This window comes from Phyllobates terribilis, unplaced genomic scaffold (genome assembly GCF_046119375.1).
Source record: "Phyllobates terribilis strain yellow unplaced genomic scaffold, ASM4611937v1 Scaffold_273__1_contigs__length_2535887, whole genome shotgun sequence".
NCBI lineage: Eukaryota > Metazoa > Chordata > Amphibia > Anura > Dendrobatidae > Phyllobates > Phyllobates terribilis.
The window spans coordinates 218,107-235,963 of NW_027363033.1; positions in this window are offsets into that span (position 1 = coordinate 218,107).

Below are 17,857 nucleotides of genomic sequence, written 5' to 3' on the forward strand. Positions count from 1 at the left end.
GGGCAGCCCTCCAGCCATGGTTCCCTAGAGGTTTCCTCCACAGGGGGTTTTCCTCTCCTGAGAGCTGGAGGGTGACTCTTCGTGAGTCGAGGGTTGTGCCATTTTCGGTGTCATGTAAATTTAAATAAAGTTGAGAACGTTTGACACCTAATTGCAATGATTTATGTATTTATTTTGTATGTGTCTGATTCATTTTGTTTGGGAGTCGGGGTCCATCACACATCACTGAGTCATACGTCTGGACATCTGCCGCCAGAAGTTTTGCTCCAGGGGTTGCCCCTGCTCTGGGTAGTTTGATGGAGCAGAGAAGACAAGAATTACAGAACTCATCCTCAGAATAAGGACTTCTATTACAGTACTACAAGCAGCTTCCTCGTCTCATTCACACAGTGAGTATTTTGGGCACTAATTTACATCAGTATTTGTAAGCTGAAAACCAGAGGGGAACAAACACAGTGAAAAATAGTAACTGAAACACTTTCACCTCTTCTGTTTTGGATCCACTCCTGGCGTCTGCTAACAAATACTGATGCAAAATATCGCCATGGAAGTTCCCTAAATTCTTACTGACTGATTTGACTATTTGAGTAGCAGTCAAGCAACAGAGGTTGCAAGCGTTAAAGGAGTTTTCTGGTATCAAAAACCCCTGTCCCCCTTGCCATTTTTCTCTATCCTGAACCTGTGCTTCCTGCCCTGATCTCGGACTGTCTGACCTAGTCCTTGTCTTCGCTCTCCTGAGTCTGGTACCCTGGTACCTCCGGAATGCTGCTGCAGTCCCGGGAACTGCACTGAAATGGTACCTGGTGTCTACCGGAGGCCCAGTCTATCCTCACCACCAGAGGTTCTAGTGGAGACCCAGTAGACACCTAGTCACAACCCTCCCATGGGGCAGTGGGTCCATATCCACCAGGGTTACACCCACATAGCAAATGTGGTACCAATATTCAAGAAGGGGATAACATCTGAGCCTGGAATTTATAGGTCGGTAAGTTTAACTTGTACTGTGGGCAACAACTTTGAGGGTTTTCTAAGAGATACTAACCTGGAGCACCTCAATAAGAATAACCTAAACATATGATTATGAGGGATCTGTCCTGCAAACTAATCTGAAAAGATTCTATGGGGAGGTAAGTTCAGGTTGGACCAGGGAAACTTAGTGGATGTTGTCTATCTGGACTTTTCAAAGGCATTTGATACGGTGCCATACAACAGGTTGGTACATAAAAATGTTCAATATATTATATGGTAAACTTGCTCCACGAAAGAACAAGTCCTTGTGTGGTCGATGGAAAAATCAAGGAAAAGATCAGTGATGCGGTCGTTACCTCTTGACAGCTCCATTTCGTACTTGTTCTCTAGTCCCTCCATGGCCACGGTGATAAAAAATTCCCTGAAAAGCTCATTATTCTAATAAAAAAAATACAAAGTAAGGAGCTGACACAAAGGAGAGCAGACAGCTCGTATGTCGGAATAAGCAATTGCAGTTACCGTAATTTTCTCAAAGAAGGTGCCATTAATCACTATGTCGTACGCCGAGCAGCCGCCTCTACCTGTAGGACAAAGTGCACCAGGACTTAGATATTTTGCGGTGCCGACTCAATCCACTGACCTTAGTAGGGCTGCTATGAATAAGTGGTATAAGTTCTTAAAGGGGAATCCAAGTAGTGGACAATCCCTCTAAGTCCCAAATCTAAACCAAAAAAGTTCAAAAGTCAACAACAAGATGTCAAACTTTATTCCGCAGACTGGAAGTGGACCTACCAGAAGCTGTGGAGATGGCACCTTTGACCATTGAGGATTAGTAAGTTGTAATACTTGCTATTTTATCCCCTTTAAGGATATCTCTGGACTATCCCTTTAAAAAGAGAAGCGCTGTATTAAAAAAAAACGTACTATTATCAACTTCAACGTGGGGCTCTCCAAGGCTCATGGGGACTCGATAGCCGGAGGGATCATCAGATTCCAGGATGCTGACTAACTCCTGCTCCGTCAGGTCCGGGGGCGCTGAGATCTGGTTCGACTTGCAGATGTTAATAAAGATTTTGGTATTTTTGGATGTGCGAGTTTTAATGCAGAAACCTAACACAGAAATAAAAACAAAAAGTGAACAAAAACACAATAAAATCAGCAAAAGCCAAGCAGCATTTACATGTAATCAACTGCATAAGAAATTATGTGACCCCCCACGTTGGTTGCATCATGTGACCGTTGCAGTCAATAAGACCCCACTGCCCCACTGTGGTATCTGTCACATAATATGCACAAAGTAATCTGGATAATAATCAGAGGACGCCCATCTCACCCGGCTGGGGTCTGATCTCTCTGCTTTCTGGTAAGTTCGGTATTCTGCTCTCCATCTCCTGTTTGGCCTGAAATGAGGCAACAAGTGTGAATCAGTGAGTAACATGAACAGGATGGTTCTGCAAACTGATTTTTCCTGCACCAAAATAGTACAACTGTGAGGGGTCTAAAGCCAACAATACACATTAGGTAAATGTTGGAGACTGCCGCGCTCCCGGCAGCTGACGGAGGAGACATTCACCCGGTGATTGCTGGCCTCTCCAATTCATCTTCGTACCTTCATCAGCATCTGTTCATACAGCGCTTCCTCCATGTTTGTGTTCATTTCTGCAGACAGCAGCGACTTGTCAGAGGCCATTTTTTCGGTCAAAGACAGAAGCTCAGAGATCTTGTTTTATAAGAGAAAACCTGAAAAATTAAAATATGTATTAATCTTCCACACAGACAACGACAAGGGGAGAGTGCGGGAGCCTGACAGCCGACGACATGAGGGGGTGCGGGAGCCTGACAGCCCTCGACACGAGGGGGTGCGGGAGCCTGGCAGCCCACGACAAGAGGGGGTGCGGGAGCCTGGCAGCCCACGACAAGATGGGGTGCGGGAGCCTGACAGCCCACGACACGAGGGGGTGCGGGAGCCTGACAGCCCACGACACGAGGGGGTGCGGGAGCCTGACAGCCCATGATACGACGGGGGGCGGGAGCCTGACAGCCCTCGACGCGAGGGGGTGCGGGAGCCTGGCAGCCCACGACACGAGGGGGTGCGGGAGCCTGGCAGCCCACGACACGAGGGGGTGCGGGAGCCTGACAGCCCACGACACGAGGGGGTGCGGGAGCCTGACAGCCCACGACACGAGGGGGTGCGGGAGCCTGACAGCCCTTGACACGAGGGGGTGCGGGAGCCTGGCAGCCCACGACACGAGGGGGTGCGGGAGCCTGACAGCCCACGACACGAGGGGGTGCGGGAGCCTGGCAGCCCACGACACGAGGGGGTGCGGGAGCCTGGCAGCCCACGACACGAGGGGGTGCGGGAGCCTGGCAGCCCACGACACGAGGGGGTGCGGGAGCCTGACAGCCCACGACACGAGGGGGTGCGGGAGCCTGACAGCCCACGACACGAGGGGGTGCGGGAGCCTGACAGCCCACGACACGAGGGGGTGCGGGAGCCTGACAGCCCACGACACGAAGGGGTGCGGGAGCCTGACAGCCCATGACACGAGGGGGTGCGAGACCCTGACAATATTGGGAGTGGGATTCTGCACACCTACAGCTAGCTACTTATTGTCCTGAATGTAGTAATCACCTTGGCACATTCCCATCTTCTTACCTGTAGTACAGACGCCAAACACCACTACTCTGCCTGCAATCACCCAGCTACAGCGTCACCACGCCTCAGCAACAGGGGAGAGTCTAGATTGGAGTTGATTTCTTGAGGGGGAGGAGTGATTTCATGGAACCATGATGTCACCAGAAGGGGCGGGGCCTTCTCAGTCCAGTGGACACTATTCCACCTGCAGCTGCAGCAGTGCGCACATTGTGCCGGGACAGGAGGATGGTGATGAGGAGCTCGTGTTCTGCGTTGTGCTGTGAGGACTGAGGCGGGGAGAACACAATATTAATTATAATAATTTTTTTAAGGCTGTGTGCCCACTATGCGTTTTTTAAGCGTTTCCGCGGTGGCAATTCCGCTGCAGAAACGCTTAAAAACGCTTGGTAGAAGGTCTGCCATGTTCCCCAATGATAATCCGCATGTGCTGTGCACATGCTGTGTAAATTTCCGCTGCGGAATATCATTGCGGAAAAATCCGCTGCACTACCAATTATTTTGCGGAACCGCGGCGCTTTCGCCGCCATTGACTTGCATTAGAACACATGGAATCCGCATCACGGCATCTGTACATGCAGAATCCATGCGCTTCAATGTGCGGATGGTACCCGGGTGTGGAGGACAGGAGACTCTCCTCCGGACCCGGGTACCATAGAACCTGTAAAAAAAGAATAAAATAAAAAATAAATATTATACTTACCTTCTGATGGCCCCCGGTGTCTTTATCCGATGCGTCCTGGCTTGCCAGCAGCTCGCGATGGTCTGAAAAGGACCTGCCGTGACGTCATTTAGTCATGTGACGGGTCACGCGACCGCTGACGTCGGCAGGCCATCAGAAGGTAATTATATATTTATTTTTTACCATTCTTTTATGGTCACACTATATAAATCCATGCCGGTTGCATGTATTTATATAGTGTGACCAAGTTGTCAAGCACTTTCCAAGTGATGCTAAAATCGCTTGGAAAGCGCTTGTCAACCCGCATGCGGAAATGCAAGTGAAGAACGCTTCACATCAGCAAGTCCCAGGCAGGAAAAAAGCATGTACAATCCGCATGTACAATCCACATGCGTTTTTTCTGCCAGGGAGATGCGGAAACGCTCAAAAAAAATCCGGAGTATTTCTGCATCGTGGGCACATAGCCTTACATTAATTGTATGACTCAATATTGAGCACACGTAACCATCTATACACAGCTGGAGGCCGCACGTAGCCATCTATACACAGCAGGAGGCCGCACGTAGCCATCTATACACAGCGGGAGGCCGAACGTAGCCATCTATACACAGCGGCAGGCCGCACGTAGCCATCTATACACAGCGGGAGGCCGCACGTAGCCATCTATACACAGCGGGAGGCCCCACGTAGTCATCTATACACAGCGGGAGGCCGCACGTAGCCATCTATACACAGCGGGAGGCCGCACGTAGCCATCTATACACAGCGGGAGGCCGCACGGCGCCATCTATACACAGCGGGAGGCCACATAGCGCAATCTATACACAGTGGGAGGCCGCACAGCGCCCCCCCACAGAGACAGCAGGAGGCCGCACGGCGCCATCTATATTTAGCAGAAGGCCGCACGGCGCCCCCGACCCCAAAGACAGCAGGAGGCCGCACGGCGCCATCTATACTCAGCAGGAGGCCGCACGGCGTCACCTATACACAGCGGGAGGCCGCACGGCGCCACCTATACACAGCGGGAGGCCGCACAGCGCCACCTATACACAGCGGGAGGCCGCACGGCGCCACCTATACATAGCGGGAGGCCGTACGGCGCCACCTATACACAGCGGGAGGCCGCACGGCGCCACCTATACACAGCTGGTAAAAAATCCGCGCTCCTCCGTAGTGAAGAATTATGACGAGAGATTGTATAATTAAACAATCTTGTGGTTTATTGTTAAAAGCTACGATTACTACGCGTTTCGTGGACGTCCCGTCCACTTCCTCAGGTACATAGCTGATGTAGACCGATTTATCAAACGGTCTTATATACATAAAACTACACGTGGTGAAAAAAAAAAAAAAAAAAAAGCCCGCTGTTATTCTTGGCGCCAAGACCAACCAACGGTTTACAGAGAGACAGTGAAATTATTTATAAATAGATTAAATAAAATTATTGGTCGACTAATTACACTCTTATGCAGATAAAATGAAAACCATAGAACAAATAATTAAAATGACCTCTGAAATGTAATGATCCAAATGTTTTAAAACATTAATATGAAAGCACATGGGATAAAACATTTGTAGTTGATCGAGGAACGCAGTGTATGCGATCCCAAAGTCCTAGCTATATTGTATCATGTGTGAAAGATCAGAGAGTCCAGACCGCTCTGCCAGACCTCACACCTCGTCGGCTGACAGGCAGAAAACCAAGAGCTGAAGGAATGGCAGAAGGTGCAAGCCTGCTACTGGTGTATTAGGTATGAGGTGTTTGTCAGTGAGGAAAGGGGGGGAAGGAGGGAGGACGGGCATGTAGAGATGACTGAGGACCGCAAGTGTGTAAACTCCTGAACGATTGGTATATTACAATGTATTGAAGATAAGATCTTCCAGATCACTGTGCTGGATCTCACACCTCGTCGGCTGACTGACAGAGGACAGGGAACTAAAGGAAGAGAAGAAAATGCAAACTAGTCTCCGTGGGACGTACTAGTCTGCTAAAGGTATATTATGTATGTTATCAGTAGCAGTGTAAATAGAAGGGGGCAGGTTGTAGGAAAGAGTGGGGGAATGAGGAGATGGCTGTGTGGCTGTAGAATGCTGAGATACTTAATTCTTATTATGTGCTGTGGCATATGTATATAGATGTTAGTGTAGAAGACCTCGGGAAATGCATGGAAGGAATTGGTATGCGAATTACAAGGCTAGAAATCTTGCTGTTCTGTTATCATCAATATATATAATATGTATGGCAGGAATAAGGACGATAACGAATTTTGTGTTGTAGGAATTGTGGGGTTTGAGCCATGTGTCAGAATACATTGGGAATAAAAAAGGGGGGTGGGGTGGACATATGATATATAATTGAATTAGAAATGTATATAATGGGTATATGTGATAACTGACCTCAAGACTCATATAAAAACCTCTGTGATTTCATTTAGCCCTTGTGGCTTCAAAGTGTTGAGTTTATACATCCAATAAATTTCTTTACGATTCAGACATTGCACCCTATTAGGGGTGTCAGGCAAAACATGTTCAATAGGTAAGATCTTAAGATCCCTGTAATCCTGCTTGTGTTGCAGGACCATATGTCGGGACAGCCCATGTTTCATGAATCCTGTGGTTATATTATGTCTATGAGAATTGAGTCTATTATGTAGTGCCTGAGTCGTCCTGCCCACATATTGTTTAGGGCAACTACATTCAATAACGTATATCACATAATCTGTTTCACATGACATGGGATATGACATTTTGAAATTTTCACCAGTGGCCACCGAAGTGAAATTATCAGTGGAATGTATAATGGATTTACAACACATGCAGCTCTTCTTACCACATTTAGTAACTAAGTGTTTTTTTCCCTCTACCACAATATTTGGTTCCTGCCTACGTAATTTACTCGGAGCCAATATATTTCTTAATGTAGGTGCTCTCCTGAATATTATGGAGGGATTTCTTGGTAAGACCTGATTTAATAAACGGTCATTTTGAAGAATATGCCAATTTTTTTGAAGAATTTCTCTGATTTCCCTATGTTGTTGATTATATGTGGTGATGAATTTTAGTTCATGCTCAAAATTATCATTCTTTTTTCGTGCTGGTTCCCTCAGTAATGAACTTTGATTATTTTTTTCCCTCACCTGTTTGAATGAATTGAATACCAAATCTTTGGGATATTTCTGCTGTATAAATCTCTGTTTCAGAACCTCTGATTGTTTGTCATAATCTATTTCAGTGGTACAGTTTCTACGGATTCTTTGGAATTGATTGTGCGGAATATTAGTAAGCCATTTTTTATAATGTCCACTGGAAAAATGGATGTAGCTATTGGTATCCACTGATTTAAAATAAGTTTTAGTGAAAATTCTGTCATCTTTTACATATAAAACAAGATCCAGAAAATTAATAGATTCTTCACCACTATCCTTATTAAAAGAAATACCCCAATTGTTATTGTTGAGAAAGCAGAAAAACGTAGTGGGGTCTATAATTTTCCTGTCAATGATGAAGATTAGGTCATCTATATATCTTCTATAAAAGATGATCCCCTTATTAAAAATCCCCTGGAAGATAAAAACTTGCTCAAACAATCCCATAAAAATGTTGGCGAAGGTCGGTGCTACTTTAGAGCCCATAGCCACTCCCTTAATCTGCTGGTAAGTTTTTTTCAGAAAATTATAGACCCCACTACGTTTTTCTGCTTTCTCAACAATAACAATTGGGGTATTTCTTTTAATAAGGATAGTGGTGAAGAATCTATTAATTTTCTGGATCTTGTTTTATATGTAAAAGATGACAGAATTTTCACTAAAACTTATTTTAAATCAGTGGATACCAATAGCTACATCCATTTTTCCAGTGGACATTATAAAAAATGGCTTACTAATATTCCGCACAATCAATTCCAAAGAATCCGTAGAAACTGTACCACTGAAATAGATTATGACAAACAATCAGAGGTTCTGAAACAGAGATTTATACAGCAGAAATATCCCAAAGATTTGGTATTCAATTCATTCAAACAGGTGAGGGAAAAAAATAATCAAAGTTCATTACTGAGGGAACCAGCACGAAAAAAGAATGATAATTTTGAGCATGAACTAAAATTCATCACCACATATAATCAACAACATAGGGAAATCAGAGAAATTCTTCAAAAAAATTGGCATATTCTTCAAAATGACCGTTTATTAAATCAGGTCTTACCAAGAAATCCCTCCATAATATTCAGGAGAGCACCTACATTAAGAAATATATTGGCTCCGAGTAAATTACGTAGGCAGGAACCAAATATTGTGGTAGAGGGAAAAAAACACTTAGTTACTAAATGTGGTAAGAAGAGCTGCATGTGTTGTAAATCCATTATACATTCCACTGATAATTTCACTTCGGTGGCCACTGGTGAAAATTTCAAAATGTCATATCCCATGTCATGTGAAACAGATTATGTGATATACGTTATTGAATGTAGTTGCCCTAAACAATATGTGGGCAGGACGACTCAGGCACTACATAATAGACTCAATTCTCATAGACATAATATAACCACAGGATTCATGAAACATGGGCTGTCCCGACATATGGTCCTGCAACACAAGCAGGATTACAGGGATCTTAAGATCTTACCTATTGAACATGTTTTGCCTGACACCCCTAATAGGGTGCAATGTCTGAATCGTAAAGAAATTTATTGGATGTATAAACTCAACACTTTGAAGCCACAAGGGCTAAATGAAATCACAGAGGTTTTTATATGAGTCTTGAGGTCAGTTATCACATATACCCATTATATACATTTCTAATTCAATTATATATCATATGTCCACCCCACCCCCCTTTTTTATTCCCAATGTATTCTGACACATGGCTCAAACCCCACAATTCCTACAACACAAAATTCGTTATCGTCCTTATTCCTGCCATACATATTATATATATTGATGATAACAGAACAGCAAGATTTCTAGCCTTGTAATTCGCATACCAATTCCTTCCATGCATTTCCCGAGGTCTTCTACACTAACATCTATATACATATGCCACAGCACATAATAAGAATTAAGTATCTCAGCATTCTACAGCCACACAGCCATCTCCTCATTCCCCCACTCTTTCCTACAACCTGCCCCCTTCTATTTACACTGCTACTGATAACATACATAATATACCTTTAGCAGACTAGTACGTCCCACGGAGACTAGTTTGCATTTTCTTCTCTTCCTTTAGTTCCCTGTCCTCTGTCAGTCAGCCGACGAGGTGTGAGATCCAGCACAGTGATCTGGAAGATCTTATCTTCAATACATTGTAATATACCAATCGTTCAGGAGTTTACACACTTGCGGTCCTCAGTCATCTCTCCATGCCCGTCCTCCCTCCTTCCCCCCCTTTCCTCACTGACAAACACCTCATACCTAATACACCAGTAGCAGGCTTGCACCTTCTGCCATTCCTTCAGCTCTTGGTTTTCTGCCTGTCAGCCGACGAGGTGTGAGGTCTGGCAGAGCGGTCTGGACTCTCTGATCTTTCACACATGATACAATATAGCTAGGACTTTGGGATCGCATACACTGCGTTCCTCGATCAACTACAAATGTTTTATCCCATGTGCTTTCATATAAATGTTTTAAAACATTTGGATCATTACATTTCAGAGGTCATTTTAATTATTTGTTCTATGGTTTTCATTTTATCTGCATAAGAGTGTAATTAGTCGACCAATAATTTTATTTAATCTATATATAAATAATTTCACTGTCTCTCTGTAAACCGTTGGTTGGTCTTGGCGCCAAGAATAACAGCGGGCTTTTTTTTTTTTTTTTTTTCACCACGTGTAGTTTTATGTATATAAGACCGTTTGATAAATCGGTCTACATCAGCTATGTACCTGAGGAAGTGGACGGGACGTCCACGAAACGCGTAGTAATCGTAGCTTTTAACAATAAACCACAAGATTGTTTAATTATACAATCTCTCGTCATAATTCTTCACTACGGAGGAGCGCGGATTTTTTACCAGCACCTACTTCATCCTACTACAGACTACCTACAAGATCCCTAGGGATTCTGTGCTGGCTGCAGCCCTTCGTCACTAATTCTTACATGAGTTGTGCATTTCACAACTCATTAAGGTGAGCACATTTTCTTTTTACCCACGTGGTTGTTGTTGGATAACAGCGCTATTGCGCCCCTATCTTTTTACTTATTTTCACCTATACACAGCGGGAGGCCGCACAGCGCCACCTATGCACAGCGGGCGGCGCCACCTATACACAGCGGGAGGCCGCACGGCGTCACCTATACACAGCGGGAGGCCCCACGGCGCCACCTATAAACAGCGGAAGGCCGCACGATGCCATCTATACACAGGGGGCCGCACAATGCCATCTATACACAGCGGGAGGCCGCACGGCGCCATCTATACACAGCGGGAGGCTGCACGGCGCCATCTATACACAGCGGGAGGCCGCACGGCGCCCCCCCCCGAGACAGCAGGAGGCCGCATGGCGCCATCTATACACAGCGGGAGGCCGCACGGCGCCCCCCCAGAGACAGCAGGAGGCCGCACGGCGCCATCTATACTCAGCAGGAGGCCGCACGCAGTCACGCACACACAAACATATACAGACATATACATACACGCATAAACACATTTGAAACACAAAAATACATATAAACAGACATCACACAATGACATCTGCCTGCACACACACACACATACATATACATACACACACTCACCATCCCCCGACTCGGCTCCAGCTCTTTTCCGGTGCAGCACTGCAGGCCGGGTGCGCACTGCGTGACGTCACAGCTAGGAGACACGGCCGAGCACAGGGCCGTGTCTCCTAGCAGTGACGCAGCCGGGCCAGCACAGGGAAGTTAACTGCTGCAGTGCTGGCCCGGCCGAAGAAGAAGCAGCGGCTGTGTGCCGCTGCTGGGGGAGCGATCCTGGCCCCCCCCCCCGCCACTGTCTGCCGGTATGTGCCGTGGCGCCGCACATATAATGAGGACAATCTGGCCATAGACACCCCGGAGCCCCGGGCACCCTGGAGGTTCGGGGCCCCGGGCGGTAGCCCAGATCGTCCTCATTATAATCCGCCTATGCTTATATACATGTAACACTCACTACCCCCTATTCCTGTGTATTGCTGTAATATATAACCTATACTCGTTATCCATCATTATAAATTAAGAAGATTTTCCACTTTATCCGATATATCCACACTCAATCAGTAGATTAGATGTCTGCTGAAGAGGCGATACACATGAACGTCTCCACATCATCCTCCCCGAATGTATCTATATGTGCCCCGTGACCCCCGATCAAGTGTCTCCATCACGTGCTCGCAGCATCACAGGTCACATAGTTTCCTCGTAGCGTTGGTGCACGTTGTGTATCGCGCCACGCCTCCTCAGCACCCATTGGTTGGTGGAGACACACCTCCATCCTGATTGGCTATAGTTGGCCGTTTAACTCTTAGCTCTTTCCGAATGATGCCACCCCCTGACGAAGACAAGAAGCCGAAACATACGTCGGGTGGACGCCATTCAGGAGTGGGATCTGCATCTGCTATAGCGTGAGTACAATGCACATGTGGTCACCTTTTTTAAAAACGCTTAAAGTGGATACAAATACACATCTGTCAACAGCACATATGCCCAAGTCAGTGCACTACTCTCTACAGGATTCACACCGACATCCAAATAATAAGGGACCAGCCCTTGTATATATACATATACAGATGCATCTCACTAAATTAGAATATCATCAAAAAGTTAATTTATTTCAGTTCTTCAATACAAAAAAGTGAAACTCGTATAGCCATAATCATCAGCATTAACAGAAATAAACAATAACTGTTTGATTATATTCTAATTTAGTGAGAAACACCTGTATTTGTTCACATAGGAGATATATAATTTATGTAGATTTATTCTTTGGAGGCACTTGCACTTTATGTAAAGTTTATGATAATTAAACAATCATATGTACAGATATATCTAACTAATGATATGTATATATATTTTTATATACTGGATTAATTTGTGGCTTGATTCTCTGTATTATCCCTTTGCTGTTCTAATCATGATCCATTCCCACTGGTGTTAATTGTAATTCCTGTCTCGACGTCCCCTTTGCGTATAGTTTTTAATTCCCCCCTTTTTCTGCATTTCCTCCTCTTCCACCTGGTTATCAATATAATAATTATTAGCATCACCCACATGCCTGGACTCTTCTGGTCGATGTCTCCTTTCTGCTATATACTAGAGTGGTATACTATGTGCACAGATACATGGAGTGCCATATACTTCTCAGGAGGTGCGCAGCGTCCACCTCCTCACCGCACAGGCCCACAAGCTCCTCTCCGGCAGGAAGAAGATGCATTCAGGCGGCTCCTACCACTGCAGCAGACGGCAGTGCACAAGTATACAGGGTGCAGTGTGGATGTGTCTGCACCACTGGGATGTGCCCGACCTGCATGTATACATATGCCCCTCTGCAGGGGCGGACTGGCCCACCGGAGGATCGGGAAAACCCCCGGGTCCCGATGGCCCCGCCCCCTACACCCCTGGGCCCTGTACAGAGAACAGAGGGCCCCCCCCGGTTCGCAGCACTGCCGATATGATTAGTGATGGGCCCTCTGCCTCCTCTGCGCAGCGACACTGCCGGCGCGTGCGCAGGAGGTCAGTCTCAGTGTGATGACGTCATTGCCCTGGGACTGCTTCCTGTGCGCGCTGTGGAGTACGGACCCTGCGTCGCTCCAGGCAGCGGCTGCAGCTCATCTCGACGTGTGAGTATGAAACGGGGAGGGGGGGAGGAAGGGATAGGGGGGAGGGGTGACTGGGAGGACCCCTGGCCGAGGCTGGCAGTAAATACTACTGGACAATGGGCATGGTTCTCATCATGCCCATTGCCCAGCATGTCCTGCTGCCAGCCTCTGGTTACTGGTACTATGCCCAGCAGCATGTACTATCACCAGGGGCTGGCAGGACATAGTGGGTGGGCGTGATAGTACCAAGGAGGCTGGCAGGACATACTAGGCATGAATCATGCCCAGCACGTCCTGCCAGCCACTGGTGGTACCATCATGCATGCCCATTGCCCAGCCACTGGTGGTGTGGTACTATCATGCTAGTACTAACACCAGTGGCTGGCTGGCAGGACATGCCATGTGAGCTTGAATGCTAATACCACAGAGGCTGGCAGTACATACTGGGCAATGGGCATGATAGTACCAGCAGTAGACTGACTAGGCGGTCTCCAGGGCTCCGTCTCCCCTTCTCGCTGCTGTTAGGCTGGGTTAACATTGCGTTTATGCTGTGCGTTACAACGCATCCGTTGTAAATCAGTGCAGACGCAATGTACTGTAGACTTGCATAGCAAATATAGGCATGTGTTTGAAAGTATGCATTATTTGCAACGCACAGGAAAACATGGTCGGCGGCTGGAGGCCAGCTGAGCACTTCTCTGACAACTGGGTTCTAGTGTCATTCTGTGCCTGCTCATCTCTGTCAGCAGGCATATTTGTCTGATGGAAAAGATGTAGCAGAGCTGGAGACAGAAGATCCGTGGATTACGTCAGAGCGAGGATTTTGTTTTTAATTAAAGATGGAGTCCCTACATGTGTTTTGTGTTTTATTTTTATTAAAAAATTGTGTTGTGTTTTTTTCTGTTTACTGGAAATTCATGGTGGCCATGTGTAGTTTGGCGTGACTCCATGAATTTCAGGCTTAGTGCCAGCTGATAATACAAAGCTGGTATTAACTCCATTATTACCCAGCGTGCCACCCCCCACCAGGGCCGTTGGAAGAGCCGGATAAAGTGCCTGGAAATGGCGCTACGATGAATGCGCCAATTCCAGGGGTGGCTGCGGGCTGCCGTTTTCAGCGTGGGGGGCCCAGAATGCTTGGGCCCTACCATGCTGAGAATCCCAGCCCCCCCGATCAAAATATGGCGGGAGCCCACGCATTTTTTTTTTTAATTATTTTTTTAAATAATTAAAAAAAAACATTGGGCTTTCCTGACTTTTGATCGCCAGTCAAGGTAAAACCAGGCAGATAAAGCAGACAGCTACGGGCTGCCACCTCTATCTGCGCTGAGAATCAAAATTTCTGCAGAGCGCTATGTCATTTTTGTTTTATTATTTATTTATTTTCACACTTCTATATGTGTGACAGTCCCAACAGCCAATCACAGAGGCTGACACAGAGAATGGGCGTCTGTGATTGGCTGCTTGAGTAACCTGAAAGCAGCCCATACATAGTACCATACTAGAATGTATGGGCTGATTGTACATTACTCAAACAGCCAATCACAGAAGCCCATCCTCTTTGACAGCATCTGCGATTGACTGTTGGGTCTGTCACATATAAAAGTGTGAAAAGAAAATTTTAAAAACGAATTTTTGATTCTCACTGCAGATAAAGCAGACAGCTATGTACTGCCACCCCCAGCTGCCTGGCTTTACCTTGTCTGGCGATCAAAAGACAGAGAAGCCGAATATTTGTTTTAAACTTAACTTTTTTTTTTCCCGCCATATGTTGATCGCCAGCCAGATAAAACCAGGCTGCTGGGGGCTGGGATTCGCAGCATGGTAAGGCGTTCTTGGCCCTCCACGCTGAAAATCGCAGCCCGCAGCCACCCCTGAAAATGGCGCATTCATCATGGCACCATTTCTAGGTGCTTTACCCGGCTCTTCCAGCGGCCCTGGTGGTGAGTGGCACACTGGGTAATAATAGGGTTAGTACCAGGCCATCTTTGCCTTATCAGCTGGTACTAAGCCCGAAATTCATGGTTTCATGCCAAATTAGACATAGCCACCATCAATTTCTAGTAAACAGAAAAAAAAAAGACAGAATTTTTTTTTTTATTATTAAAAATAAAACACATTTAGGGACTCCATCTTTAATAAAGAAAAATCCTCACTCCCAATTTAATCCATAGGTCTTCTGTCTTCATCTCTCTTAGATCTTTGCCATCAGACAAATATGTCTGCTGACAGATGAGCAGGCACAGAATGACACTGGAGCACTGTTACTGTGTAGTGCAGTGCTATGTTTCTTTTTTTGTCATTTCATGCAGTGTAGAAATCTTGGGAAAAGTGTGGATTGTGCTCTGGAAGTGATCAGTTATAGCTAACTATGTTATTTTCTGCAGAGATAAGTCCTGTATAAAAGATGTGATATATCGGTCTGCAGTTAAAGAACTTCACCTAGAGACATCACTGGTGAGTATGTGTATTACCTATACACACACACACACACTGACACTATATACAGAGCTCCTGTGCATAATGTCACTGGTGATCACTGTATTACCTGTACACTGACACAATATACAGAGCTCCTGTGCATAATGTCACTGGTGATCACTGTATTACCTGTACACTGACACTATATACAGAGCTCCTGTGTATAATGTCACTGTTGATCCCTGTATTTCCTATACACACACACACTGACACTATATTCAGAGCTGTGCATAATGTCACTGGTGATCCCTGTATTACCTGTACACTGACACCATACACAGAGCTCCTGTGTATAATGTCACTGGTGATCACTATATTACCTGTACACTGACACTATATACAGAGCTCCTGTGTATAATGTCACTGGTGATCACTATATTACCTGTACACTGACACTATATACAGAGCTCTTGTGCATAATGTCACTGGTGATCACTATATTACCTGTGCACTGACACTAAATACAGAGCTCCTGTGTATAATGTCACTGGTGAACACTGTATTACCTGTACACTGACACCAAACACAGAGCTCCTGTGTATAATGTCACTGGTGATCCCTGTATTACCTGTACACTGACACTATATACAGAGCTCCTATGTATAATGTCACTGGTGATCACTGTATTACCTGTACACTGACACCAAACACAGAGCTCCTGTGTATAATGTCACTGATAATCTGTACATTATCTGTACACTGACTCTATATACAGAGCTTTTTTACATTTTCATTATCAGTCACTATCTGGTGCCATTATGTGCCATGGTCATGGCGTGGCGGTATTTGTCCCTTGTATGTGGTATTATTCAGACAGTCACTATTTTGTGGTAATATGTGGTCTTCTCATGGTGTGGCAGTATATATACCTTGTACTTGGTAGTATTTGATCACTATGTGGTGGTATGTGTAATGGTCATGGTGTGGCGGTATTTCTCTCTTCTATATGGTATTATTAGTCTAGGTATAGTGGATTGTTGTCAGTCATTTGTTTTTTCGGATATTAAGAATGGGAACATTCTTTATTTGCAATACATATTAAATACTTGGATGTTTAACCTCTCCCTGTGTTGTGACTACTACACAGCAGCAGAGATTTATTGGTTAATAAAGTTGATTCATTTTGAAAGAGTTTGTGGACTTATGTTATTCCTATATACGGTAACTGCATGGTGCTGGTGGGCCCCAAGATTGATTTTTTCCTGGTGGGCCCCAGGTACTCCAGTCCGGCGCTGGTCCCAGACAGTTACCTCCTCATCTGTCCTGCTGCCGGCTGGGAGTCCTGTACAGTGCAGCATGTAGTGTGATGTGAATGCCACACTATGGAGATGCTGCTCCTACTACTGCCAAGTGAGGATCTCACCTCCCCAGTATGGTGCCCTCAGGAGCTCCCACAGGGCATCACAGGCCTTAGTATGAAGCAATTCCACAAGTCTTCTAGTATTGCTTCATACTAAGGCCTGTGATGCCCTGTGAGAGCTCCCTGAGGAGGTGAGAGCCTCACCTCATACGGCCCCATGATCTCTATGTACGATCCCTGACTGGGCCCCATGATCTCTATGTACGATCCCTGACTGGGCCCCATGATCTCTATGTACGCAGCTGACTGGGCCCCATGATCTCTATGTACGCCGCTGACTGGGCCCCATGATCTCTATGTATGCCGCTGACTGGGCCCCATGATCTCTATGTACACCCCTGACTGGGCCCCATGATCTCTATGTACACCGCTGACTGGGCCCCATGATCTCTATGTACACCGCTGACTGGGCCCCATGATCTCTATGTACGCCGCTGACTGGGCCCCATGATCTCTATGTATGCCGCTGACTGGGCCCCATGATCTCTATGTACGCCGCTGACTCGGCCCCATGATCTCTATGTACGCCGCTGACTGGGCCCCATGATCTCTTTGTACGCCACTGACTGGGCCCCATGATCTCTATGTACTCCGCTGACTGGGCCCCATGATCTCTATGTACGCCGCTGAGGGGGCCCCATGATCTCTATGTACACCCCTAACCTGATTGGCCCCATGACCTCTATGTACGCCGCTGACTGGGCCCCATGATCTCTATGCACGCCGCTGACTGGGCCCCATGATCTCTATGTACACCCCTAACCTGATTGGCCCCATGATCTCTATGTACGCCGCTGACTGGGCCCCATGATCTCTATGTACACCCCTAACCTGATTGGCCCCATGATTTCTGTATACGCCCCTGACTGAGCCACATGATTTCTATGTACGATCCCTGACTGGGCCCCCATAATCTCTGATCTCTCATGATGTTTTTTTTTAATT